Source organism: Chrysemys picta, chromosome 10, assembly GCF_011386835.1.
Source record: "Chrysemys picta bellii isolate R12L10 chromosome 10, ASM1138683v2, whole genome shotgun sequence".
Lineage (NCBI taxonomy): Eukaryota > Metazoa > Chordata > Testudines > Emydidae > Chrysemys > Chrysemys picta.
Genome location: NC_088800.1, coordinates 24,828,461 through 24,855,937, shown reverse-complemented (window position 1 = coordinate 24,855,937; position 27,477 = coordinate 24,828,461). Strand labels below are relative to the sequence as shown.

Here is a 27,477-nt window from a genome sequence, read left to right as displayed (position 1 = left end):
CCTCTGCTCTCAGTCTAGTCCCCTCTGTGGTGCAGAGGAGCTGGAAAGCTGCCCTAAGTGGGCAAGTAGGGAGCGGACTCCCTGGCTGGCACATAGCCAGCGTAGTCAGTTCTATATGATCTCTTTTTAGTCCTCCTCTGTAGGGGACATTTGGGGAAATATTATGGAGCCCATCAAGGATGGGATTAGATGTTGCCTAATCATCTTATGTTCTGCAAAAAGAAGAACAGGAGTACTTGTGGCACCTTAGAGACTAACAAATTTATTAGAGCATAAGCTTTCGTGGACTACAGCCCACTTCTTCGGATGCATATAGAATGGAACATATATTGAGGAGATATATATATACACACATACAGAGAGCATAAACAGGTGGGAGTTGTCTTACCAACTCTGAGAGGCCAATTAATTAAGAGAAAAAAAACTTTTGAAGTGATAATCAAGATAGCCCAGTACAGACAGTTTGATAAGAAGTGTGAGCATACTTACAAGGGGAGATAGAATCAATGTTTGTAATGGCTCAGCCATTCCCAGTCCTTATTCAAACCGGAGTTGATTGTGTCTAGTTTGCATATCAATTCTAGCTCAGCAGTCTCTCGTTGGAGTCTGTTTTTGAAGTTTTTCTGTTGTAATATAGCCACCCGCAGGTCTGTCACTGAATGACCAGACAGGTTAAAGTGTTCTCACACTGGTTTTTGAGTATTTTGATTCCTGATGTCAGATTTGTGTCCATTAATTCTTTTGCGTAGAGACTGTCCGGTTTGGCCAATGTACATGGGAGATTCTGGTCATTTCTTGACCCTCTTTTAGAAGACACTGGAGAATTTGAGGCAGGGGCTGTTACCTGTCAGCTCTGTGTTCTTGAGGAACCAGGGTGCAGTATCCAGCCTGTCTGACTCACGAGAGACCTTCCCCCTGCAGCCTCTACTCGAACCAAAGCCGATCAGAAGAAATACTTACGAAAAGCACTGAAAAGGCGGTGGAAGACACATCTAAACCCCTCTGGACAAGGGTGACAGGTTTAAGGAAACTCCCCTAGCCTCATTTGCATCAAAGATGGGACAGGGAGGCCTCTCCATTAGCATACAGAATGGAGAACAGAGATTCCAAGGCAAGAACCGCACTGAACTCTGGGACCAGAAAAGCAGGAAAGCACTGCATGATGGGGGATCTCTGCTCCAGATGTTAATGAACCATGTCTGCACACACCCAGCTCAGTAGTTATCAGACTAATTCTAGTAATAAATCCTTTATTGGTATCCAAAATACTGAAGCTCCCTAATTGCATTGTGAGCTCCCTCGAAAGAACACTGCCCATAGCCGGGAATGATCAGTTCCTATTGTCTAGCCTGAACAAAACAACTTTGGTATACTCCCGTGAGCCATCAGTTTACCCATAAACAAATCTAGTGTTCTCCCTGGAACCATTGTTCTTTCCCTACAAAACCCCCTACCCATGCTCTAGTAAGTGTTCTGATGCCTGGAACCAACATCTGCATCAGTTCCATTGGGACTTCATCTTCTCCCGACTGACCATGCTGGGGGCTCTGCCTGTCTCCAGCACTCCGGACCTTCAGCTACCACCGCCACCACCAACGAACCCCAATTGATTCAAGCTTCGTGGAATGGTGAGAACCCCTCGCGCTCTCTCTAGGTGTAGCCTTCTGACCCTGACTTGTGTGATCAGTTATAGTTTTCTAAACCTGACTTTTATGATCAAATTCAAGTTAGATTTAATATTATAACTGTTTTGTTTGTTTGGCTCCCCCTGTATGGTATTAACTGGCAATAAATAACTTTCATGGTTAAGCTGGTTGGTGTTTTCTCTCTCTCTCTCTCTCTCTCTAGCAACCCTCATCGTACCTAAGCTAACCCTGTAGTGTCCAAAAATCCTGTGGGGTTCACTTATCAAGTGGGTTACTACCAGAACAATTGTAATGTGAAAGTGGGGATAGGAACATGCCTAACCTGTGGCATAGGAGGGTGGCAGCTAGAAAGTGCTGCTTGACCCAGCCTGCTGAGTCCAGGGACATATAAGGGGTCAGCTTGGGAGTGCTGATTAACCTGGTCCTCTCAGACGTAATCTGTTAGTGTGTGTGTGTTCGTCTGATTCTGGGGCTGGAAGAACCCAGCCCTGGGGAACGTAGGTGCTGCAGGTTAGCTCCACTGGGAGAGAACTTGCAGAAGGGAGAAGTAGAGCTCCGTATGAAAACACAAGTGACACAAGGAGTACATTGATAGAATTACAGAACCCCCAGAAGTGTAACCCTAATAAATTAGTACCCCAAAGTAATGGGCAAATCTGGTAACAGCTGGGACACTGCCTGTGATTAGCAGACCCCACAATGAAAGGAGGACAGGCCAGCTGTTTGGCCCCAAACATCAGTAGTGGGATTGAAGATGGGTTTTACCCCAAAAGGAGATGATCTGGACTACAGTGTTCAACAGCAAGTCCGGATTGTGTTGCTTTCTGTAGGAAGAAATTCTGTGCATTCTCCTTTAGGTTAATCACAGCTTTGCTCTTCATTCTGCATTGCATGTTAATGTGAGCCTAATAATACATTGAAGTTCCAGCAGATTTCAATATGGAATAAGGAATTTGCCAGCATGATCTGTAAGCAGGACTGTTAATTAGCTGTACTCTCGAGAGGAGTTTGTGCATCCTCATGCTGTGTAGTGTATCAGTCAATGTTTTTACATAGTCAAAAAAATTAATAAGAAAATGTTTTTTGAAAATGTGTATTTCTTGTGGTGTTTCATCTCATTTCAGTAGTTTAAAGAAAAGTATTTGGAGCCATAATATTTCAACTTGCAAGCTTATCTTTGCCGTGTTAAATTTAGCTTCTTAGCTTAAAGCAATTTGTAACACTCTATGCGCCATTATTTTTCAAGATATGTTTTTAAATTGCAGCTAATTAGATATTGGAGATGTCATGGCATAACAATAGATTTTTTTTTCTCCTTGCAAAACTGAAAAAAAAATGCAAGGGATGCGAAAAAGAGACAAGGCTATAATGACATTGGTACTCACTAGCTCTTTCGTTTTGTCTTCTTTAGAAAATAAATCTTCAAAAAGATGGAAGGTACCAAGCACATTGTGGGTGGTACTAGAAATAAATTAATAATGATGTCAGGAAGCTTATTTTAATCATAGGTATGAGCCAACCCCCCTATCCCTCCTACCACCTTATATTCTTAAAAATAGTGGACTGATTAAAGATAAAAGATCATTTTTACACAGAAGAGCGAAGGTAAATTCAGAGATTAGACATCTTTCTTTTTAGTTACAACTGCCTGAGTAAGTACAGAGTCATGCAAATTAGGAGGAGGTGAAACAATAAAGAGTTGTTTCAAAGTCTGACAGTGCCTGTCATCTTAGAAATTGCCAAAACCAGAAGGGGGAATTAATTGAGCTATTTAATATGAGGGCCCCTTTCAAGTCTATTAAACAGGATTCCTTAATTCCTTATAGCCTTTATAATATTCATAGGTTGGTATTATCAATGGTATCTTAAGCTCTAGTGACCTGTGCCAAAGGTTCCCGCTCTCTAATGGCTACAGTATCAGAATTAGCAGGGTGAGCACCACTGTTAAAATATCATTAGGTTTGGAGACTCTAGGAGCACACAAGGAGCGATAGAAATGACCACAACAATATTCAAAAGTTATCAGTCTTTATTAACAATTTCATTAAGCAGATGAATAAAGCCACAACTAGAATCATAGAAGATCAGGGTTGGAAGGGACCTCAGGAGGTCATCTAGTCCAACCCCCTGCTCAAAGCAGGACCAATCCCCAGACAGGTTTTTGCCCCAGATCCCTAAATGGCCCCCTCAAGGATTGAACTCACAACCCTGATGGATTCTTCCTTCCTTATTCATGCTGGGAGGAATTCCTTTTATTCTATGATACACTCACGCTCATAACCCTTATGCTTATGCATTAGGGTTCAACCTCTTTTTCCTTATTGAAATTTCCACACCTCATAAATGTTGGGGTGCCCTGCTTTTCATAGGCTATCCTCTTAGCTCCCCTTATCTTCAGTAACATTTACATCCACAAGTCCCCATGTTAACTTGTGGTCATTGCAGAATTTCCCATGATGTTACAACTGGGTACCTTCTGGTAGTGACAGGCACAGTGTGGCATATTTTCCTGAACATAACCCATTAACACATCTTTTACAATAATCTTGCAATTTTACTAGCTGACCCAGGGTTAACCCTGGACTAGTCATGTCAACTTTTTCAGACTTAAGGCTTGATATGGCTAAGCTTAAATTGGACAGGCCTCAGGCCTGTGGGCCTTGATTTACAGCCTCATCTTAGGCCTGATCTACACTACAGCATTAGGTCCACATTAGGCAACTTATGTCGACCTAATTATGTCTGTGTACATGCTACAGCCTTGCTCCCACCGATGTAAGTGCCCTAATACACCGACCTCCTAACTTCATGAGAGTTGTAGGGCTTATGTCAGTATAGTTAGGGCGATGCAGTGTCCCTGTAGACACTGCATGACTTACATCTATTGGCTGTCATTCTTGTCAATAGAGCTGTGAAATTGACAAAGCTGGCTCCCAGCTCCTCAGCTGGGCTGCTGCCTGGTCTCCACCCCAACCCAGGCTGCCACCCACATGCCCACTCAAGCTTCCCCCAGGGTCCCCACTCCCAGCCAGGCTGCCACCTGGACTCTCAGCTCCCTGCTGGGATCATGGCTTTCCCCCCGCAGGCTCTTAGCTCCCCACTGGGAGCAAGGCTGTGCCTGGCAGGGAGCTCTGCGCCAGGAGTCCAGTTGGGGAGCGAGGAGCCGAGAGCCTGAGTGGGCAGCCAGACTCCCGGCAGGGAGATCCGCACCTGGTGGCCAGTTGGTTTCCCCGTTCCAAGAGGGGAGCCAAGAAGCCCAGTGTGGCTGCCCCCTTCCCAGTGGGGAGCCAGGCTACTGGTAGGGAGTTGTGCGAAGAGCTGAGAGCCCTGGCTCTTGGATCCCCCCCACTCCCCTCTTAAGTTGGTGGAAGCGCTCCTGGTGAGGAAGTGCACTACTGACAAAAGAAGGGCAGTGTGGACATGAACCACCACAGTAATTACATAGGTTAACTTAATTTTATGGTGTAGACATGCTCTCACTTGTATACCTAATGCACTCTTAACAATAATATATGCTTATCAATTCTATACTCCTATAATACTATCCTAGGTGGTCCCACACTTATACCTACAACTTAAATCTATTCATCACCCATTGATTACATATAGAATAACCACAACAATAGATAACTCAATTCAATTATTATATAAGATGATTAGCTACGGCCTGAATTTTCTCTAGGATGTATGAGACCTCCCTAACTGTTGCTAAATAAATAAACTGATACATCACTGTTGGATGTAGTGTTGTGGTTAGATTAGAGAAAATGTGGTTAGATTAGCTAAACTGAGTGGGTTAGTTTTTGTACTGAGATATTGAAGTGCATTTACAATTGCAGTCCAGCAAATAGTGGAATTTCTGTTTAGAAACTTTATTTGAACTGGAAGCAAATTTAATTTGAATGTCTAACTTTTTTCTGTTAACTTCCACAAACATTCTAGTATTTTGTGTTTTTCTAGGACAGATACTTGCAACAAGGACATTTTTACCTTGAATGTTTTAGTATTTGCTGAATGTTCATTTTGATTATATTAAGTTGCAAAATTTGGATTTGCATTTCATGCTAATTTCAATTTAAGAATTTTATAAAACTGACTAGATGATTCCCTCTGTGTTGGATAGTTACATAAGTCATCCAGTCAGGGAACATTATACCATATGACTTACATAACTAGTAGAGCCGGTCTGAAAACTGTCGTAATAAATACTGCCAGTGAAAAATAAGACATTTTTCGGTGCAAAATATTGGTGGAAAATGTCCTATTTTCTTCTACCTTTAGTAACTAAAGGTATACAATGCAAATTGAGTATCCAATGCTAGAATTCACAATTCACAGTTGGAACTGTTTGCAGGTTAATTGTTTTCTGGGGAAAATCATGAGTCATTCTGAGGGTGAAAAAAATAGGAAAGTTTTTTGTTGAATATATTATTTCCCCTGTTCTGATTATGGTTCACTCTGTTTATGTGGTGCAGCATATTCAGTTCCTCCAGGTCTCTTGTGCCAGATTTGAGAAATGAGTTTACATTTAAAACATCTCCAAATAACTGAGGATTTATTGTGTAATAGAGACACTGTCCAGTTTACCATTGCAGAATGGCTGTTTCTGTGCTGGGTCACTGAAAGCTGTTGCCTCAAACTATGCCCCTTTCTAAAAGACTTTTGAGGAATAAATAACACAATTTGAGTAAGATTAGAAGCAGTAGGGACAGAAAAATATTGTTTCTCTGAAAACAGCAATGCAGTAGCTCAAAGAAAGGGAATTTGAAGGTTGCTATGAGTGTGCTGCAGCTGAAAAACTAGAACATAAGGAATCCCATCTGCCCTGTGCGAGAGTGCCATTGAAACAATGATAGTAGATAAGGGAAGCAGTCCACATGCATTTCACGGTTCAGAAGATATATTGCCATCACTTTAAAAGTGTGGCAGACCCTGAGAACCCTGCATCACAAGAGCTGCAAACTTCTACTACCTCACTTATGGCCTGTGGCCACCATTTTAAGGTTAACTCCTCAGCTGAAGCAAGTCCCTGTGGCAATTTCAGGTCTATGTTCAGTGGCAAAGATGTATTTCATCATCACCTATGATGAAATGTGTGTCTGCCATTGAAAATGGTAAAGCCTCCTACAGATTTTGAATGATGAATCTGTCCCTTCTGAGATAGCTGGGATTTCTTAGTGTGCTCGCAGAATCCTGTGCTCATCCCCTTAGGTCCCAAAATGTTAAATGTGACAGCATTGTGTGGATTGCAAGGTGTGCAATGTGAGTTCAGTTCAAGTTATCGGTGTAGCCTTGTCCCTTATCTTCGTGATCATTTTTCAAGAATTGGAACATGTTTGTGTTTCAAGTGAGAACGTGAAATGCTGTAGTGGAGTTATTAGGCAGAAACAGGGCAGACCTGGTAGCTTCTTTGCAACCTGTTCAATGTGCATCTGCACCTGGTACATCTTTCAGTTATAGCCATTGAACTTTACTGAGCAAAACAAGCTGTTGTTAGTATTACTGTTGCCCAGGCACTGCACTGGCAGGTATGGACAAGCGACTTGGATTCTATTCTGCCTCATGCACCAACAAAATGATCAATTCAGCTGGCTCTGATTGGAGAATCTCTGTATGTCACTTAGGAACTGTTCCAAGCTCTAACACAAACTTGTTCATTTTGGGGCAGATCACTGAGGCTCACATTTTCAAAAGTGGCCTCTAATTTTTGTTGTTATCCTACAGCCCCTCCCTTTCTTTTTTAAAAATGTTCTGATTTCGGGGGTGGTGAAAACCCTTACTACAATCACAATTAGCACCTGCAACCCCCGCTGCTTCCAACTAAAAATCAGACTGTAGGTTTCTAAAAATGGGTGTCCAAAAATTAAGGAAACCTAAATAAGACTGCTTTTGAAAATATGGCCCTTAACCTCCCAGGGTCCGTGTCCCCATCTGAAAATGGGGATACTAGTACTTACCAATCTTGCCTGATAGTTGAGCCTGATTTAATGAGCTTAGACATACGTGGATGGAAGATGTTTCAGCAATGCAAAGTATTCTTCAGCTGCTCCCAGATTGCCTCCACCCACTGCAAAACCGATGGGAGGGTGAGGAAAACTCCATGAAGATTTCCTAATGGAGCTTCTTCTGCATTGTTCAGTTGGGCGTGGGTGGTGGAGGCTGGGTTCCTTCCTCCTCCACAGACTACACCACAGGACCTGTCCCTAAATCCAACAGATGTTTGGGGCTCCATGCAGAGGCTCTGAGCCTCTCTAACAATTCTGTGCTGCTTGTGGCTTTGGCCCCTGTCCCAGGCAGCACAGCTCTGATAGATCCTCATTGTCAGGGACTCCTCTGTCCCTGGCTGTCCTAGTGACACCTCAAGGCGGGTTCAGCAGGAATGATGTGTGTGTCCCCCTCTTCCTTGCACTCAAAGTCCTTGTCTCTTTCCCAGGGCCCATCCCTAGACCGCCGGAGTCCAGTGGAGATGAATGAGCCTCCTCATGATGGGTCCCCTCAATGCACATTTTGGGGGAAGGAGGTGAGTACTGCAGGATGGTCATGATGCCAGAGGCAGAAAGAGCACTGGTAATTTTGGAGACGCAGATGTAGTTTGTAATGCTGGCAATTAAAAAAGTTAATCTTTGATTTGTTTCAGTACTCAGCAAAATTTATGCTGATCCTCAGGTGTTAAGAGATTCCCTCTCCTCCGTTGACCATTCCAGACTGCATCATGTAGCTCTGTTTAAGGGCTTAAAAATTACAAAGAGTAAAGTAATGTTAGTAAAGTAACATTTTTGTAATATGAACTGATTTCTCTTAGGAATTTTAGGATCCCCTTCCAGAAAGATCCGAGTAACTCCCATTGAAGTTGGTGTAGAATCAGGATGCTGAAGTTCCCAGGGGTACTGCTTGGAGCCAGCACTGCTTTCTCTGTTAAATGCAGTGACTCCTGGTTTTAAGTTTTACCTTTTATGTGACAAAATTCAAATAATTTGTAGAGCTTCAGACAGGGATTTAATTTCAAATGATTTTCTCTGTTGGCTGTAATGCTGTATTGATTCTGCAGCAAAGTGCAACTGTTGTTTAGCTGCCTCTGCTTGGCCAGCACAGATTTACAGTCTCTCCTACTTCTTCTCCCTCTTGTCCTCCCTAGTAGGCACACTTGGAAATCTTGGGTGATGGTGGAATAATGCTCCCTTTTAGGTCACCAATTCAAATCCAGCCCCAAAGTTCTGGGCTGTTCTGGTAATCTGTATATAGAGGATCTTGTGTTCACATCACAAAAATGACCATCCTTTTTTGGCAATGTCAGATATGCAGGACAAGATGGAGGCAGCCGGTAGTGCATTGTTGGGAAATTTGCAATGCCATTTCCTTTGCTATACCTGTAGATGGTTGGTCACCCAAATTCTTTGCTAGTGTAACCCCATTGATTTATATGGAATTACACCATGGAGAATTTGGCCTTCAGCCCTCCCCATGTCAGTCTGACACCTCTCACCAGCAGTAAATTCAAATGATTTTTTAAAAAGTAATGGAATAGCTTTTTTTGATACTAGTTAGGCCACCAATCATTTCTGAATGAAAGGGATTGAGTTTAGGTGGCTAGAATAGTCTGAACAGCTTTGGCTTTCTGTGTGGTGCCATGGAATGCATCCGTTAAAAGCATCAGCAACAACAACACCCACACCACACAACAAACAACCCGAAGGACTTTCCATTTCTAAAAGAAAGTCCACATGTAAAAGACCAAAACAAACCTAAAACCAGCCTGGCCTTTATCCTGGTGCTGCGGATGTTGTATTTGATCACCCTCTTACCCATTTTGTTGAAAGAAAAATGTGCTACTTTGCTTTTCCCTTTAAATTCGGATCTTTTGTTGACCAATCTTTTATTTTTATAGCAGCTCTCCATGACTTTATTGCCTGGAAAAACACAGCAATAGCACAGAGATTGTGGAATATTTCAAGAGTAGCTTAATACCAGCTGACCCTCTTACATACAGTATGAAGTTTACTTATATATAGTGTATCTTTCTATCTCATAAGATTACACCAGATACAATAACCACATTTTACAGGGGACTGTGAGAGCAGTTTTCTAAAAGCCAATGCTTAGTTATTACCAATGATCATTATTCATGTCCTGTAGAACTCTATACATGAGGTCACTGGAGTTTCACCACTGCTAAGAGATCAGAACCAGGTCCTTCACAATTTGGAGTAGCTCCTCAAGGATATCTTACGTTTTAAGATGCATGTACTGTAACAGGGTCATGTGGGCTATTAGAGCAAAGAACTGGGGAAAACAGGATCCTGGTACTGTGACTGGGACAAGTCACTTGTCTTCCTTGTGTGCTTTATGTAGCCCATTAAAGTTTGTGCAGCCCATAGAAAGTGGAGCTGGCCAAACCCTACAGGATTAGACCAATGAGTCAGTGAGATTACTTGTGTGTAGGGCTGCACATTTGTCACAGCATTTTTTTGGGGGGGGGAGGGATTGCTCAAAAGTCACTAAGTAGTCACAGTAAATTTAATAAGTCACCAGTTTAGGGGCCAATGGTGTGTAAAGTCATGGGAATGCTATTTATAATGGGGGGGGGGAAGGTTCTGGGGGAGTTGGGTCCTGCCCTTGAAGGGTTGGAGGCCTGGGAGCTGGGGAGGGTAGCTGGAGAGCCTGCCCTGAACTCACCCCGCAGGCATGGCAGCAGCTCCTGTCCCATGGGGCTGGGACTGGCACCAGGTTGCAATGCTACTCACTCAAAGCATCCCCTTCCCTCCCCGTCATGACGCAGCGGCAGCCAGGCCAAATCTGAGCAGCACTGTGACCTCATGCGCCAGGTTGCAAATCCCTGGAGCATGTAGCTGGGCCCAGAGCTGCAGGGAGAGTAGCTGCAGGAACGGTCACTGTGGGGTGAGTTTATTAAAATCATGAACTCAAAAGGAAAGTCATGGACACAGAAAAAATCACAAATCCATGACAATTTTACCATTATGCAGCTCTACGCATATGAGCAGGGGCACCTGCAAGGGTTCCAGAGTAGGGCGGGGCTCTTTTAGGGATAGAGGGAAACTAACTGTTTTGAGCGTGCTCACAGTCAGCTAATCATTCCACACTAAGAGGAGAAAGGAGCTTTGAGCCTCATGCTGCAGGCTCCATTGAGCATGTAAGGAAGGGTCCACAGGTCCCCTTGTAGTTGGTGTTTTCAAGGGGTCTTCCTAGGGGCCTATGCTGAATGAGGTGGCCAAATTACAGGGTTTTTCTCCAGGCCTGTACTACCCATGAAGCTGATGGTGCACCATTGGAGAGTGGGCTTCACTGGGGCTCCCCTCCTTCATAAGTGATGGTACCCTAGTTTGGGGGAGGTTTGCCATCTTACATATATGGAAAGCCCCAATTGTGTGGGTCTGTGGGGAGTTGCTAATGTGCTGGCACCAGCTCTGCTGATGGATTGGGTCCACAATTCTGCTGATGGAGTAAATTGATACTATGCTAGGTCTTAGATAGGAAAAAAAAAAAGATGAAATGCAGGACCTCTCTGGAAAACATCTCCTGTATGAGCTAAGTTCTGCTGGGAAAAGCACCAAAACATACATTTCACCCTTGCTGGCAAAGTAACTGCTTTCCAAGTCAGTTTTGCAAAGTAGACTCTAGTATCCTTACAGCTACAAATGAGCAGAACATTAAACGTGATGTAATCCCTTGTATCATCTTATCGTATCTTAATTGTCAATAAGATTATATTGAACAGAAAACAGTTTGCATGTCTGATTGTCTGAGTGGGTATTAGTTATTTTGGTTTCTCTGGCACATATTCAGGGCCCTAGATACCTCAAAACACTAAACAATGTATAGGAAAAATATATATTAAAAAATCAGTGCATTACTTGGATTTTTCAAATAGTCTATTGCAAACTTCCTGGAAATAGATTCTTCCACAAATATAAAGAAATAGGTTGTCTGTACCCCTCCATACCATAACCCCCCCTCTTAAATACTCCTTCATTCTCCAGCACCTCCATCTATAAACCCACAATCTTCAGCATGCAGAGAAGTTAACAGACCTTGGCTCTGTTGGGCCTAGAGTTGATGCAGGTTTCCAGAGTTGAATACCTGTTACAAGAAAGCATCCTGCCAGCAACTACCTTTCATTTAAATCAAGTGTTCAAACAACTCCACTGATTCCAACTTCGATATGTCACAAAGAGGCAGATCCTTAGGTAACAAGCTCTCAAACCTCTTAGTGCTTTGTAGGTATTGTTATGTATGTAGGTAATGTGTATAAAGTCTACCACTGCTCATCCCGTAAGGTTTATTTTTCTGTGCCTGTCTTTGAGGGTGTAACATTCCAGGGCAGGGACTGTCTTGATATATGTCTTGTATTGGGCCAAATGAAAAACTAGAGATGGACATCAAGACACAATTTTTTTCTGAACTTCACCAGAGTTCTGATAACTGTCTATCCATGGATGATAGTTGTGTTTATTTTTCTTGTATAAATGTCATTACTATATATTTCCTACTGTTACACTGGGCATCTGTTACAGGAAATATTGTTTTTTGTGTGTGTTCATGTCTACTGGAAAAATATTCAGCTGTGGTTTAGAAATGATATCGTGTGCAGTCCCAGTTGTGAATAATTGTCCCAAGGTCATTGTGGAGGTACTTGTTAGAAAAACAGAGCATTTGGCTGCACTTTATAAGAAGTAAGAGGAGTTGTTCTCCTAAATAGTTTCACTCATAAATATGATTCCCTTTCTTAATAACCCATGGGCCTCTGTGGAGAGGAATGACAGCAGCGTGATTGCTTTGCAAGAATGTTACTAGGGTGAAGGATATGGCTTAGTATAATGACGCAGTCAAATATCCTTCATGTAACCCAGCAAGAGCAGACCCAATCTTCTGATTTTTCTCATTGTAGAATCTTCACACTCTGTGTGTAACAAGTGAGAGGAGAGGCTTGCATCTGAAGAAGTGAGGTTCTTACCCACGAAAGCTTATGCTCCCAATACTTCTGTTTGTCTTAAAGGTGCCACAGGACCCTCTGTTGCTTTTTACAGATTCAGACTAATACGGCTACCCCTCTGATAAGTGAGAGGAGGGAAAGATAACCTCATTTTCTCTCACAACCCGTCTGACTTGGGTTTGGTTTGCATAAGTATTAGTCTCCAATGTCAGAAATTTTAATCAAAGGTAGGGACCGATTTAAGGGATTATGAGATGATCTGCAGGTGTGTGCAAAACTCCAGTTACTATTGGTCAAGCTATAGAAAACACACTAAAAGCTGGGGAGAAGGTGTGAAATCCTGGCTCTATTGAAATCAATAGAACTTTCATTGATTTCAGTGGAGCCAGGATTTCATCCACTGTGTATAAATATGGTTTTGGGAATCGTGGAGTGAGGGAAAGGGGCAAATTAGCTCCAATTGTGTATTGTTCAAATAGCTACGATGACCATTTTGAAATGAGGTTTAATTTTTTATAGCTGTTATACATTTCTATAGCTCACCTTCTATTCTGTTTAGCTTATTTGAGTTGTTGAAGTTTCTGAATAAATAGCAGTCATTGAATATCCTACAAGCCGGTGAGAAATGAGTGCATTTTTGCATTATAATTGGATTTCATTAGTTTATGATACAGTCCTAGTGCTATCGGGGCAGTAATAAAATATGCAGCAATGAAGGGTTAGTCAGTGAAATTTCTGAAACATGCCCCAGTGGTTTAGGAATATGCACACTGAGTAGTAATCACCTGGCATTTGTGGTGCTGCTAAGGTGAATTAGCAATCCATTGTGAATGTCAGACTATTGCAACTATTGTTTTAATTTTATTATCAATTAAACAAGTAATGCAAACCGGTTGAAGAAATTTGGGGCAGTACCTCTATCAAAAAGGTATGCACTAACTTTTTTTAAATTTGGTATTTTACAAGTGACTATAACATTAAGAAAAAATGATAGACATTTAGAAACATGAAAATGTAATCAAGACAAAATAATTTCCCCATCTCCAGGTTGTATCTATACACTAACTCATCCTTTTTCTTAACTCAGATTGTCAATTCTTATTTCCTTAGTTTTAGGGATTAATTTGTATAATCCCTTGTAATTTCACAACCCTAAAAACATCTTTTGGGATCATTTCATGTATAGTCATGACAAGGAAGCTCATATATTATAAAAATCTCATGATGATTCTTAACTAAATGTGCATATGGTGATGCACCTCGACAAATATACTTACCATACATTTGAAATATATTTTTCTCCACTGAATCCCATTTTTGTGCTAATAACTGTATAACAGTGCAAAAAAAGGGAAAAGACTTGAGTTAAATAAACTGCTTCTTTTGCTGGCAGTTTATAGTAGACTCTTATCTTATGTGGACCAGTCACTAGAGGAGGGACCCCCTAGTGTGGATTATTCCTTCCCCTTGCCTGAGAGATTTGTCATCTTTTCCCTGCCACCATTGTTGTACGGGTTTTACTAGCTCCCTCCCAGTCCCAAATCATCTTCATGAAAACCCCAGGGCAATGAGAATCCTTTGTAAGGCATCTTTACCCAGCTTTTGTCTGGAATAAACCTCCTGAATAGTCAGGTGAGAGAACAAATTCACATACGCATTTAGAAAAAGAAAATCCATGGGTTTTAGTAATAGTTTATGTATCGTCCCTTTCATCAGAGGGTCTGAAAGCCCCTTACTAAAGTTAAGTAGGTATCATCTCCATTTTGCAAAGGAGGAAACTGAGAGGTTTAGTGACTTGCTGTAATTTAGACAGCAAGTTGGTAGCAAACCTGGGAGTCCTGACTGTCAATCCGTTGCTCTAAGCATTATAAGCATGGTATGCTTCAAAAGTTGGAGGGCTTTTTTGCTGTGATTTGGTTTTCTGCATAATTTGTGTAGATTTTTCACCTTAAAGTGAGTCTAAAAGTGGCATTTGAGGTCCATATTTATGGTCTTAATGATTTCCAGGCAAATTTGCTCATTTCACAAATAAAGACATTTGTTTTCCAAATTGGTAGTCCAGCAAAATCAACCCAAGACCTGAAAATCTAGCTGGGTTTTTTTCTGGCTCATGCCTCATCACCATTACTAAAGATTCTGCAGGTTTAATTATGCCGCCACACTTCTTCATCCCCATTGTCTTCATACAATGGTCTCATCTTCAACTGTGTAACCTCATTGCCTCCAATTTGCCTTTAAAGCTTTAAACAATGTTGGAAATAGAACTTAGTGAATATTTCTGTTGCTATACAAACTGGGATAGAATCCAGCTCACGCTCAAAGGGCTTGTCTACATGGTGGGATAATGTGCTTTACAGAGGTGTGATTTTTAAAATGCACTAGCTTGGTGTACATTAACTTAGTCTGTGTAGCACCAAGCTGGTGTGCACTAAAGATTCCCTATTGTGCTTTAATGTAGTACTGTTTCAAACAGCGCTTTGTTAAAGCACACTAGCAGGGTCTACATCAACCAATTAGTGCACAGCATGTTGGTGCACTTTAGCAATCTCATCCCCGTAGAATGGGCTAGACAAACCCTTAGCCCTTGTCTACACTACAGGGTTAGGTGGAATTTAGCTGTGTTAGGTTGATTTTATAATGAATGCGTCTACACAAGCAACCCTGTTCTATCGACCTAAAGGCCTCTTAAAATCGAGGAGCAGGAGGAGGAGAATGCTCAGCAGGCAAGTGGTGAATCCGTTCTCCCCGGCAGTTTCATCATCCTGCAGCCAATACCCTCCCAAGGCGGGATTCCGGACCCTGAGGGCGGAGAAGGCCCCTCTGGTGAGTGTACATTTGTAACTACAGTACCGGGTTTAAAAGCAATAGTGTTTAATGTCTGATTTGCCCTGAAGACTTGGGATGCAGTCGTGGCCAGTACAGCTACTGGAAAAGTCTGTTATCGTGTCTGGAGATGGAGTGGGAATCCTCCAGGGACATCTCCATGAAGCTCTCCTGGAGGTACTCTGAAAGCCTTTGCAGAAGGCTTCTGGGGAGGGCTGCCTTATTTCATCCTCCACGGTAGGACTCTTTACCACACCAAGCCAGTAGCAAGTAGTCTGGAATCATTGCAGCACAAAGCATGGCAGCGAATGGTCCTGGGTTTTGGTTGCATTGAAGCAATATTTGGTCTATATCTTTCTGTGTTAGCCTCAGGAGAGTGATATCATTCATGGTCACCTGGTTGAAATAGGGGAATTTTTGTAAGGGAACAGTAAAAGGACCCCGTCCATGCTGGGCTCTTTGCGCTTGGCTAAAAGGGATCATCCCTGAGAATAGCCACGCGGCGGGGGGAGGGGTGAAGGGATCATCCCAAATAGCCTCGTGGAGGGGTGGGGAGAAGTGTGTGCTGCGCATCCACCCGAAAACCAGACCCCCTTCTTTTAAATGGCAAACCCAACCGGCATTGCTTGCTATGGGAAAGGAGGGCGCTGCAGTTTGAAAACATTCCCACATGTTATCAAGGTGTTAGAAGCCAAACCTGCGTACCCTTTGGCTTACTATGGCTGCCTGGAAACTGAATTCTGTTGCCCTGCTGTGTGTGATGTGTCACCATACCAGCAGGTGCTCAATATAAAAGGCAAAATGTGACCTTGTACCTAAAGCACATGTGCTGTCTGCTGTGAATTGCTTGATTCACTGTGAAAGAGTTTCCTTTTTGTTCTCAGAAATGTATCATCTTAAATTTTATTCTCCGTTTTTATCCCTCCACATGTGCAAATGTTTCTATGCTTCCCCTATCATCTCCGTCCCTGAGGTTATCGCAGATTAGAAGGTGAAAAAACCGCACTCACGATGACATGTTTTCCGAACTCATGCATAGTTGAACTGCTCCTTACTACTGTCCAGGCTGCCTGTGTATGGCTTCATGAGCCATGGGAGCAAGGGGTAGGCTGGGTCTCCAAGGATAACTAGTGGCATTTCAATATCCCCAACAGTAATTTTCTGGTCTGGGAAGTAAATCCCTTTTTGCAGCTGCTCAAACAGCCCAGAGTTCCTAAAAAAGTGAGCGTCATGCACCTTTCCCGGCCATCCCATGTTGATGTCGGTGAAATGTCCCTTGTGATCCATCAGTGCTTGCAGCACCATTGAGAAGTACCCCTTGCAGTTTATGTACTGGTTGGCAAGGTGGTCCGGTGCCCAGATAGGGATATGCATTTCGTTTATCACCCCACCACAGTTAGGGAAACCCATTGCAGCAAAGCCATCCACTATGATCTGCATATTTCCCAGAGTCACTACCCTTGATAGCAGAACATCAGTGACTGCATTGGCTACTTGAATCACAGCAGTCCCCACAGTAGATTTGCCCACTCCAAATTGATTCCTGACTGACCGGTAGCAGTCAGGCATTGCAAGCTTCCACAGTGCTAGTGCCACTCACTTCTCAACAGTCAGGGCAGCTCTCATCGTGGTACTCCTGCGCTTCAGGGCACTCACAGAGTTCCAGGGAAGTGGCCTTACGCATGCGAAAGTTTCGCAGCCACTGTGAATCATCCCATACCTGCAACACTATGCAGTTCCACCAGTCTGTGCTTGTTTGCTGGGCCCAGAATTGGCATTCCACTGTATCAACCAGCCCCACTGCCGCCATGATGTCCCAATTGCCACAGCCCGTGCTTTCAGGAATGTCCATGTCCTCATCACAATTGTCCTCGTGTTGCCGTCTCTTAGCCAGGTTCTGCACATACTGCAGTATAATGCGCGCGGTGTTTACAATGCTCATAACAGCAGCAGTGAGCTGAGCGGGCTCCATGCTTGCCGTGCTATGGCATCTGCATGGGTAACGCAGGCAAAAAGGCGCAAAATGATTGTCTGCAGTTGCTTTCATGGAGGGAGGGAGGGGAGAGTGACGACATGTACCCAAAACCACCTGCGACAATGTTTTTGCCCCATCAGGCATTGGGAGCTTTACCCAGAATTCCAATGGGCAGCGGAGACTGCAGGAACTGTGCTTCCCACAGTGCACCGCTCCATGAGTCGATGCTAGCCACGGTAATGAGGACGCACTCCGCTGACTTAATGCGGACAGACACAATCGACTGTATAAAACTGATTTCTAAAAATCAACTTCTATAAAATCGACCCAATTTCGTAGTGTAGACATACCCTTAGTTGTGTTAGGTCTGCAGGGTAACAAGACTAAAAAGCACTTAACGCTTTGGTCATTGAAATCAGCAGGTAGTAGGCATCAGTGCTCCTTGCCTACATATGACATGTCCTCTTGAGATGTATATAGATCTTAAGGAATCCATGGGCTGAGTGCTGAGTCCCTAGTTGTCCTTTGGGGGCAAATCCTGTTCCCTCAGCAGAAGAATTCCATGGAAACCCCACAACTGGAAGGTTAAATTATTTCAGTCCTCTATATGGTAATAATTTGTAATGGAAGATTCTTGGGACACAGACCTTGTCTTCTTTCTTGTCTGCAAAGCACAGTGCTCATCAATGGCATTGTATTAGTAGCAGAACAGAGAGCGGGGGTGAAATTGTTTGGCCCAGAAGAAGGGTGGTACCTACATATAGTAGTGGCTTTAAATCTGTTGGCATTGCTATTGTTAGCTCCCTTCATGCTGTTGTTTTCATACTCTAGGATTTATCTCTGCATACAAACTCAGAGGTGGTATAAGGCAGGGAAGTCTGGTCACTGACCACCTGATGCATTTTTACTTTCAGCCTGATATCCGTTCATCACCAATGTCAGAAATGCCAAACCCTAAACATGGTGTAGTGTGTCCCAGGACTGTGCTCATTAATATGCCATTATTCCTGTAAATTCAGCCTTTTCAGGTAACTGCTGTTTCCCAGAATATCAAAATTACTAAATAAATATAATTTTAATGGCATTACCTAGTGGTATGAAGGATAGTTGGGGGATGCACATGGGGTACCCAGTCAGACTCAGTTCTCATTCATACAGTGAGAGGGCAACTTCCTGCAGTATCTGTGCGAGATCATATTGTCTTAAGTGTATGAATGGTTTGTGTATAATTGTGGGCCAGGGATTATATGCACTCCATGGGTGGAGGGCGAGCACAGCTCCTCCAGGAAGTGATCAAGGCAAATCACTCAGGTTATAACATCTCCAGGGAGGCACCTCCTCCTGGGGAGGCTCTCGTATTCTGGTTCCGACTGGCGTCTCCAGAGACCAACAGACCAAGAAAGGACTCTTTAGATAAATACCCTGTGCTTAAACTGAGTAGGGACTTTTGTTCTGGTTCCTGATCTAAAGACTGATGTGAACGTGTAACCACAGGGAAAACCCAGTAGTGGGGGTTGAAGGACTGTCATTTACTAGAGCCCAATGTTGGAGCTGGGGGTGACCTCTGGTAAGCTTAGCATGTGTATAGGTTCTTTTATTGTTTTGATATGTTTTCTCAGTAATGCTTTTACTTTAAGAATAAATGTGCTTGCTTAAAAGGGAGCTTTGTGATAACTTGTAACTGTGGGCAATACACTGGTGGTAGCCCTTGGAGAGAAAGCAAAGCACAGACACTGGTCTCTTAGGCAAACTGGCTTGCTGGAGATATCACAGTGTAGATCAGGGAGCTTTGCAGCCTTAAAAACCCAAGTCAGAAGGGAGTGAGATGTGGGTCCCTGCCCAGCTGGAAGACAGAAACCTTTAAGTGGGTGCCAGCCAAGGACCACAAGTGGGAAATATAGGTGCAATTATCCAGAAACTGTGAGATATACAGCTTTAATTGTTATATACAAGTTGTAACTCTACAAAACGGCTTTATTTAATGGAATCAATACTTGATTTTTTCAGCTATGAGACTTGCACTGAACATGAGAAATCAATTTCTAGCATCTGTCTGAAAGCAAAGGCCATAAATCATCTTCTGTAAACCCCTGGGATTCCAGTGGCAGGTTTTAAAATTCAGTTGGGATAATTTTACACCAGGACAGTATTTGCTTATTCTGCTTTAAAATGTTAGTTACCCCTTTTGACCGAAGTGGCTAGACAAAAATTTGGGGTCTAGTAAATTATCACAGTTAGGAGGAGAAATTGATAGTCAGTTATTTATTTTATGCAGTTGTGTGTATTTACAAAGAATGTACCAAGTTTTGTGTTTTTGAACACAGAAGGAATGAAATAGCAGGAAGCCGCTGCTTCTGCTCACAACAGCAAGAACACTCTTTTTAGCCTGCATCCCTGACCCCAAAAACTCCTCCCCCTGTTTTTTCTGGGGTAGTCAACAGGCTTTCAGTTTTTCCTTCAGGCTGTCTTGCTCTTTCCCAGTATTTGTCTGTTTAGCCTTTTCTCCCTCATTCCCATACTCAGAACCTATCTGTAACCATGGTCAGCAATACATATTTCTATTGTCTTCAGTGGAGGTTTCTGCTTACCCTTAAAAGCAAATATCAGAGGGGTAGCCGTGTTAGTCTGGATCTGTAAAAGGCAACAAAGAGTCCTGTGGCACCTTAAAGACTAACAGATGTATTGGACCATAAGCTTTCAGGTGAATGCCCACTTCGTCAGACACATGGAAGCCAATACCTCAGATAAATACTAAGTCTTAAACTGAACTTCTAACCAATGCCAAGATCCATCAGAGTTCACTAACCCCAATTTCTAAAATTATCTAGAAAAGATGATGGAAGTACCTGGGACATGTGTTAAGAGTAAAGATGCCATGGCAGGCATGTTATTGGGCAGCTGGAAGAACACGCAGAAGGGGCCAACCAAAAGAATACCTCTGAGACAGAAAACGGACAGGACTTAACAACAAAGAGGCCATGCAAAGAGCGGCTCAGGATAGACAGGAATAATGCAGCCTTGTTCATGCCCTAAGCAATTGTTTAATTGGACAGGAAGGATTTAGATGGCAATAGTCCAGACCTTTATAATTGGTTTGACATGAGCTGGAAATATGGACATACTCTTTGTAAATTGCCATATAATTTGACCTTCTCCTGCGACCTACGTGTTAATCACTCCATAGAGACAAAGTCAGTCACAGATTTTTGTAGCCCTTCTATAAATTTAGATTCTCTTGGCCTTTCAGTTTCTCAGAATTATGCATTTGGATGCAATGTGAGCCAGTATCAGTTGTTACCTACCAGGCCATGATATACAGTGGGCTACTTAGATTTTTTGTTTTGCCATCTAAATGCTGTTTTCCAATTTTAATCTTGCATACCAGTATTACATATGACATGAGTTTCTGTGGGCACCTGAAACCACAGTACAAAATACAAAGTGGCAATTTGTATAAAGTTGCATTGGCAGAATCTGATTGAGGATAATTACCCCACAGGAATAATTCTAAATCAGTTAATCATAGCGTAACTCAATTTCAATTTTATGCTACTCCAAAATTCAGAGAAGTCACTATTTGCATTTTCTCATGTAGTACATTTTGCCCATTTTTGTTTACTGTTGTTCATATCTTACATCTTTCAAGACAAATAATATCCTGGAAATTAAAACAGTCTTGAAATGTACGATACAGCTAAGTCTGTTTGCTTGAATAATGTGCACCTTGCTGCAGCATTGCTCAGCAATGCTTAATCATTCGCTCTGTGTTATGGGATCAAATTCTGACTCCATTCAAGTCAATGAGAGTTAGGATTTCACCCTATGTATTCAGAGGATGTGTATGAGCCAAATGTTCAGTTTCATCTGTATCTCTCCCATAGGCAGAAAAGTGCATAAAGAGTTGAAAATAATCCATAAAAAGTATATTTGTTAAAGTTCAAAGTGCTTTGAACTTTCCAGCATAAGCCCTGTGAAGGGTTGTAAATGGGTCAACATCTCATCGGTATACATTATAGAACAGAGATGGGCAAACTACGGCCCGCGGGCCCGTCCTGCCCGGCCCTTGAGCCCCCGGCCCCTCCCCTGCTGTCCTCCCTCCCCCACAGCCTCAGCTACCGCCGATCCAGCAAGTAGTGAAGATGTAGCCTAAGAGTCCATGGCAGTGGTTGATTAATGACTCAAAACCAGCTTCTGCCTTTTCAGAACAAAGCATTATTTATTCTTTCACCCAGAGGCACATACCATGCAGAGCAAAGAGTAAACAATAAAGGGTATCCACATATTCCCTTTCCCAGCCCCTTAATTTTAATTTGCAAGCTTTTGTAAGTGCCTATCAGCCCAGCTAACTCTATCCCGGTCTGGGAAAAGCAGACTGTCCTGTTTGCAGCCTGACAGTCTCTACGTAAAAGAATAAATGGACACAAATCAGACGTCAAGAATTAGAACATTCAAAAACCAGTTGGAGAACACTTCCATCTCCCTGGCCACTCAATTACAGACCTAAAAGTCACAATATTACAACAAAAAAAACTTCAGAAACAGACTCCAACGAGAGACTGCTGAATTGGAATTAATTTGCAAATTGGACACCATTAAATTAGGCTTGAACAAAGACTGGGAGTGGATGGGCCATCACACAAAGTAAAACTTTCCCCATGCTTATTCCCCCCTCCCCCAGTTCCTCATATCTCCTTGTCAATTGCTGGAAATGGGCCATTTTCATTACCACTACAAACAGGTTTTTTTTCTCTCCTGCTGATAAAAGCTCAACTTAACTGATCACTCTCCTTATAGTGTGTATAGTAACACCCATTGTTTCATGTTCTCTGTGTATATATATATCTATATATATCTATATATATCTCCCTACTGTATTTTCCACTACATGCATCTGACGAAGCTGTAGCCCACGAAAGCTTATGCTCAAATAAATTTGTTAGTTTCTAAGGTGCCACAAGTACTCCTGTTCTTTTTGCAGATACAGACTACATGGCTGCTACTCTGAAACCTCTCTATCTCTATATGTCTCCTTGTATACATGCCAGTCAGCTCTCACTGACACTCCTCCCTGAGCAATCCCCCTCCTTCTTTAGGCAAGCATTTTTAAGGGGTTGAGTATTTCCTTTCATCACGGGGTTTTGGTCTGGGAAAAATACACCGCACTAGATTAGCTGCAGCCAGGTAAGAGGTAATCCCCCAATGAATGGCTTCCCCACTTTCTCCTCAAGGACTCTTGTTATACCTTATTGTAGTCCCTTATCTTTGCCACTGTTCTGTTGCCTGTCTCCCTTACAACCTCCTTTGGTTTAACTCAATGCATTCAGGCAGGATAATATCACACAGATAACCCAACAGGCATGAGATATTTATAGAAAATACTATATATAACTCCCTCATTCTCCACACCAGCCCTTCCCAAATATCATCATCTTTGCCATAAAAAGAGTGCAAAAGCATTCTGTTAGAGGGCCAATTTCTGCCCTCATGTGTGCAGCCCTATTGCATTCAGTGGGTTGCTCATTTTAACAGGAAACACAACTTGAACATTATTTTTCAAAGACAAACTGCATGCCGAGTTAATCCCAGATTTATGTTCTGAATGCTCCCACTAACCAGGCTACAGTGCTGAAACACATTTTAGCGTGCTTTTTAAACAAAACCTCTTCCTCCCCTCTGTGAAATTCTGGGCCACTGTGTTTGCAGAAGGTACACCATCATTCTGTGACATCACGGGCAGCAGAAGTCTCATTGCTTGTTATTAGACACAGTTATGCAGAATGTATTAAAAGACCAGTGTGGCAAACCCAGGGCAAACAGCTACAAAGGGGGTGGAGGGGTAGTAATTAGTCCTGGGGGTTAAAAGGCCTCTCCAATCCACTGAGGGGAGATAACCACTGGGAAATAAGGTTCAGCTGGAAAGAGGGTTACCAGGGAACTAATTAGGTTCAGCTGGCTCCAACTGCTTGAGACCTTTTTAAACCACCCCCCCGCCCCCCCCCCCGGCGTGGAAGGGGGGGAGGAGAGAGAGGAAAAAAAAAAAAAAGCTGGGAACCCTTCTCTGAACCCTTCCAGCAAGGAAGGCTGCACTCTGTCCCCAGAAGGGAAGAAAATCAAGCCCAAGGGACTGACTGAGGGAAAGAATAGCCAGACCCTGTGCTACCTACGTGGATTTGCTTTGCCCAAGCCTGAGTCTCCAAGACTAAAAAGAACTGAGCCTGCTGAGGAGAAGGTACTTTGCCACACCAGTTATACTAGTTCAAATATTGTAGCAGTTTCCTGCTACCTGAAGTTGAATCCTGGTTCTAACAGAAATAGCCCCACAACATTGTTCTTGTAGGACCAAATAAATGTAGCTGAAATTAATGTGCTTATACTTATCTATCAAGTAGGGCTGTCAAGCAATGAAAAAAATTAATTGCAATTAATTGCTCTTAAACAATAATAGAATACCAATATTTTTGGACGTTTTCTACATTTTCAAATATATTGGTTTCAATTACAACACAGAATATAAAGTGTACAGTGCTCACTTTCTATTTATTTTTCATTACAAATATTTTCACAATAAAAAATAAAAGAAAGTATTTTTCAGTTCATCTAATACAAGTTCTATAGTGCAATCTCTATCATGAAAGTTGAACTTACAAATGCAGAATTATGTACAAAAGAAACTGCACTCCAAAATAAAGCAATGTAAAACTTTAGATCAGGGGTCCCCAACACGGTGCCCGCGGGTGCCATGGAGCCCGCCAGAGCTTCTAAGTGCGCCCACATACTGGCCGGCGGACGAGCAGCCGCTGAAATGCCGCCGAATTTCGGCGGTGATGCCTCTGGATGACGCCGCTTGTCAGCGGCATTTCGGCGGATGCTCGTCCGCTGCCACGGTCCTCTGTGGCCCATCGTCTGACACCCGCCAGAAAAAAAGGTTGGGGACCACTGCTTTAGAGCCTACAAGTCCACTCTGTCTACTTCAGCCAATCACTCAGACAAACAAGTTTGGTTACAATTTGCAGGAGATAATGTTGGCCACTTCTTGTTTACAATGTCACCTGAAAGTGAGAACAGGAGTTTGCATGGCACTGTTGTAGCCAGTGTCACAATATATTTACATGCCAGATGCGCTAAAGATTCATATGTCCCTTCATGCTCCAACCACCATTCCAGAGGACAAATGTCCACACTGATGGCAGGTTTTGATCGATAACGGTCCAAATCAGAGTGGATCGATGTATGTTCATTTTCATCATGAAAGTCAGATGCCACCAGCAGGTTGATTCTTTTTTTTTCGGTGGTTCGGGTTCTGTAGTTTCATCATTGGAGTGTTGCTCTTTTAAGACTTCTGAAAGCATGCTCCAGACTTCGTCCCTCTCAGATTTTGGAAGGCACTTCAGATTCTTAAACCTTGGGTTGAGTACTGTACCTATTTTTTGGACTCTCACATTGGTACTTTTTTTGCACTTTGTCAAATATGCTGTGAAACTGTTCTTAAAATGAACAACATGTGCTGGGTCATCATCTGAGACTGCTATAACATGAAATATATGGCAGAATGTGGGTAAAACAGAACAGGAGACATACAATTCTCCCCCAAGGAGTTTAGTCACACATTTAATTAACACACTATTTTTTTAACGAGCATCATCAGCATGGAATCAGGTCCTCTGGAATGGTGGCCGAAGCATGAAGGGGCATACAAATGTTTATCATATCTGGCACGTAAATACCTTGCAATGCTGACTACAAAAGTGCCATGTGAATGCCTGTTCTCACCTTCTGGTGACATTGTAAATAAGAAGCAGGCAACATTATCTCCCATATATGTAAACAAACTTGTTTGTCTTAGTGATTGGCTGAACAAGAAATAGGGCTGAGTGAATTTGTAGGCTCTAAAGCAGGGGTCGGCAACGTTTGGCATGTGGCTCGCCAGGGTAAGCACCCTAGTGGGCCGGGCCAGTTTATTTACCTGCTGATGCGGTTCGCCGTCCTGGGCCAACGGGGGCGGCGGGAAGCAGCGGCCAGCACATCCCGCGCTGCTTCCCGCCGCCCTCATTGGCTTGGGACGGCGAACCGCGGCCAGTGGGGGCCGCGATCGGCCGAACCTGCCGCGTCAACAGGTAAATAAACTGGCCCGGCCCGCTAGGGTGCTTACCCTGGCGAGCCGCGTGCTGAACGTTGCCGACCCCTGCTCTAAAGTTTTAAATTGTTTTGTTTTTGAGTGCAGTTATGTAACAAAAAAAATCTACATTTGTAAGTTACACTTTTACAATAAAGAGTTTGCACTACAGTACCTGTATGAGGTGAATTGAACAATACAATTTCTTTTATCATTTTTACAATGCAAATATTTATAATAAAAAATATGAAGTGAGCACTATACACTTTGTATTGTGGCGTAATAGAAATCAATATATTTGAAAATGTAGAAAAATATCCAAAAATATTTAATACATTTCAATTGGTATTCTATTGTTTAACAGTGCGATTAATCACAATTAATTTTTTTAATCGCGATTAATTTTTTTGAGTTAATCGCATGAGTTAACTGTGACTAATCACCAGCCCTAGTATCAAGCAAATTATTCAATTCCTTGTTGGCCAAATGGGCCCCATGAAATGCCCTGAATTAGAATATTTAGCTGTACAGACAACATCCAGGCAGACAAAATTTAATATAGGACACCTGTAAACTCAGATGCCTAAAGGTTAGTCACTTAATTCTGTATTTAGGTACCTAAATAAAAGTTGTTTAGTTTTCTGAATGTTGAAGATCCAAGATGATCACGAGGGTCCCTTCTGGCCTTAAAGTCTGAGTCTAAGTAACTGGGTGCTACAGGTACTTAGCACATCTGAAAATCAAACCACTTTTGCTTAGGTACCTTCAATATAGAGAAAAGTGTCAAACTTTGGGCATCTATGTTTGATCCAAGTCCTACATTTGGCAAAATTTTCAATGCAACAGACCTGTGGCTATTGAAATAAATCTTAAGCTTGGCCGAATTCAGTTGGAAGGGTTGCAGAAGAGAAAGTTCAGCTATATTGAGGAGGGGAAGAGAGAAAGGGGGGAGAAAGGAGAAAATGAAGTAAAACTTGAAAAAGGTTCAAGTTCAACTGATTAATATTTCAGCCAGGTATTTTCTGAAGCAATTCACCCATCCCAGAAGCTATAATTTCAGTATTGTATGACAACTGCCATTGGACTGTGATGTCCAAATAGATTTGAGCCATGAGATATAGGCACATTGATTTCAGCTACATTTATTTGATCCTACAAGAGCAGTGTAGTATGGCCTGTTTCTGCTAAGACCAGAATTTATCTTTAGATAGCATACGTGTCACTTAAAATCAAATATCTGCCCAAGGAATGCCGCATTTTAAACTTGAATTTTCATTGTAAAATAGGGAAAAGAAGAATAATTTGCAGTGATGAAATTCCATGTAAAGTTATTTGAATGCGTCTTTCACCTTGAACTATACCATGTTTTGGGATTGGAAAAAAGACTTCCAGTGTCTGAGCTTCAGAAAAGTGTCAGCTTTTAATTTCCTGAAGTCAAACTAGAATACAACACAGCCCGTTGTTCCAATTTTCAGCTTCTTATGTTCTTCTCAGTTCCCTTTACATCTCTGTCTGCCTATCTTGACTTCTCCCTCTTCCCCAACCAAGGGATATTTCATAGCTTCTGAATGTAAGTAAAAGCATTTCTGCTGCTGAGTCTGACTAGTTTCTGAACAGTCTCTTCTTATTCCCTTTACTGGTTTCCTGCTGTGATTCTTCTGCCTTCAAATTACACAGGAAGTGGTGTTTTCCATTTAAACATAAGTTTTAAACAGACATAGCCAACCCAGTAACTCAAGCTACATTAGGTTAAAAACATAACTATTGTGTGTAAGCAGAACCTTAAATGTTATCCAATATTACTTTTTACTAATTCAAAAGTGAGCTATAGCCATACAGAGCCCGACAGTAGATTTAGAACCAAGCTCTGAGAGCTTCCATGTTTAACATAGGTACAAATAGCCTTTAGTTGTAACTGTTTATTAAAAAATAAACAAATGCTCACCATCTGGTGAAATGAGGGAGTATTGTA

General features: G+C 42.4%; 1 long non-coding RNA gene across 1 annotated transcript in view; it reads left to right on the top strand.

Moving 5' to 3' along the window:
• Positions 1-27,477, top strand: part of LOC122174057 (uncharacterized) — a 246,653-nt gene that overhangs the window by 12,309 nt on the left and 206,867 nt on the right. The window contains exons 2-3 of the long non-coding RNA XR_010590713.1: positions 8,080-8,166; positions 15,275-15,417. This is a non-coding gene — a long non-coding RNA (uncharacterized LOC122174057). The remainder of the gene's footprint in view (positions 1-8,079; positions 8,167-15,274; positions 15,418-27,477) is intronic.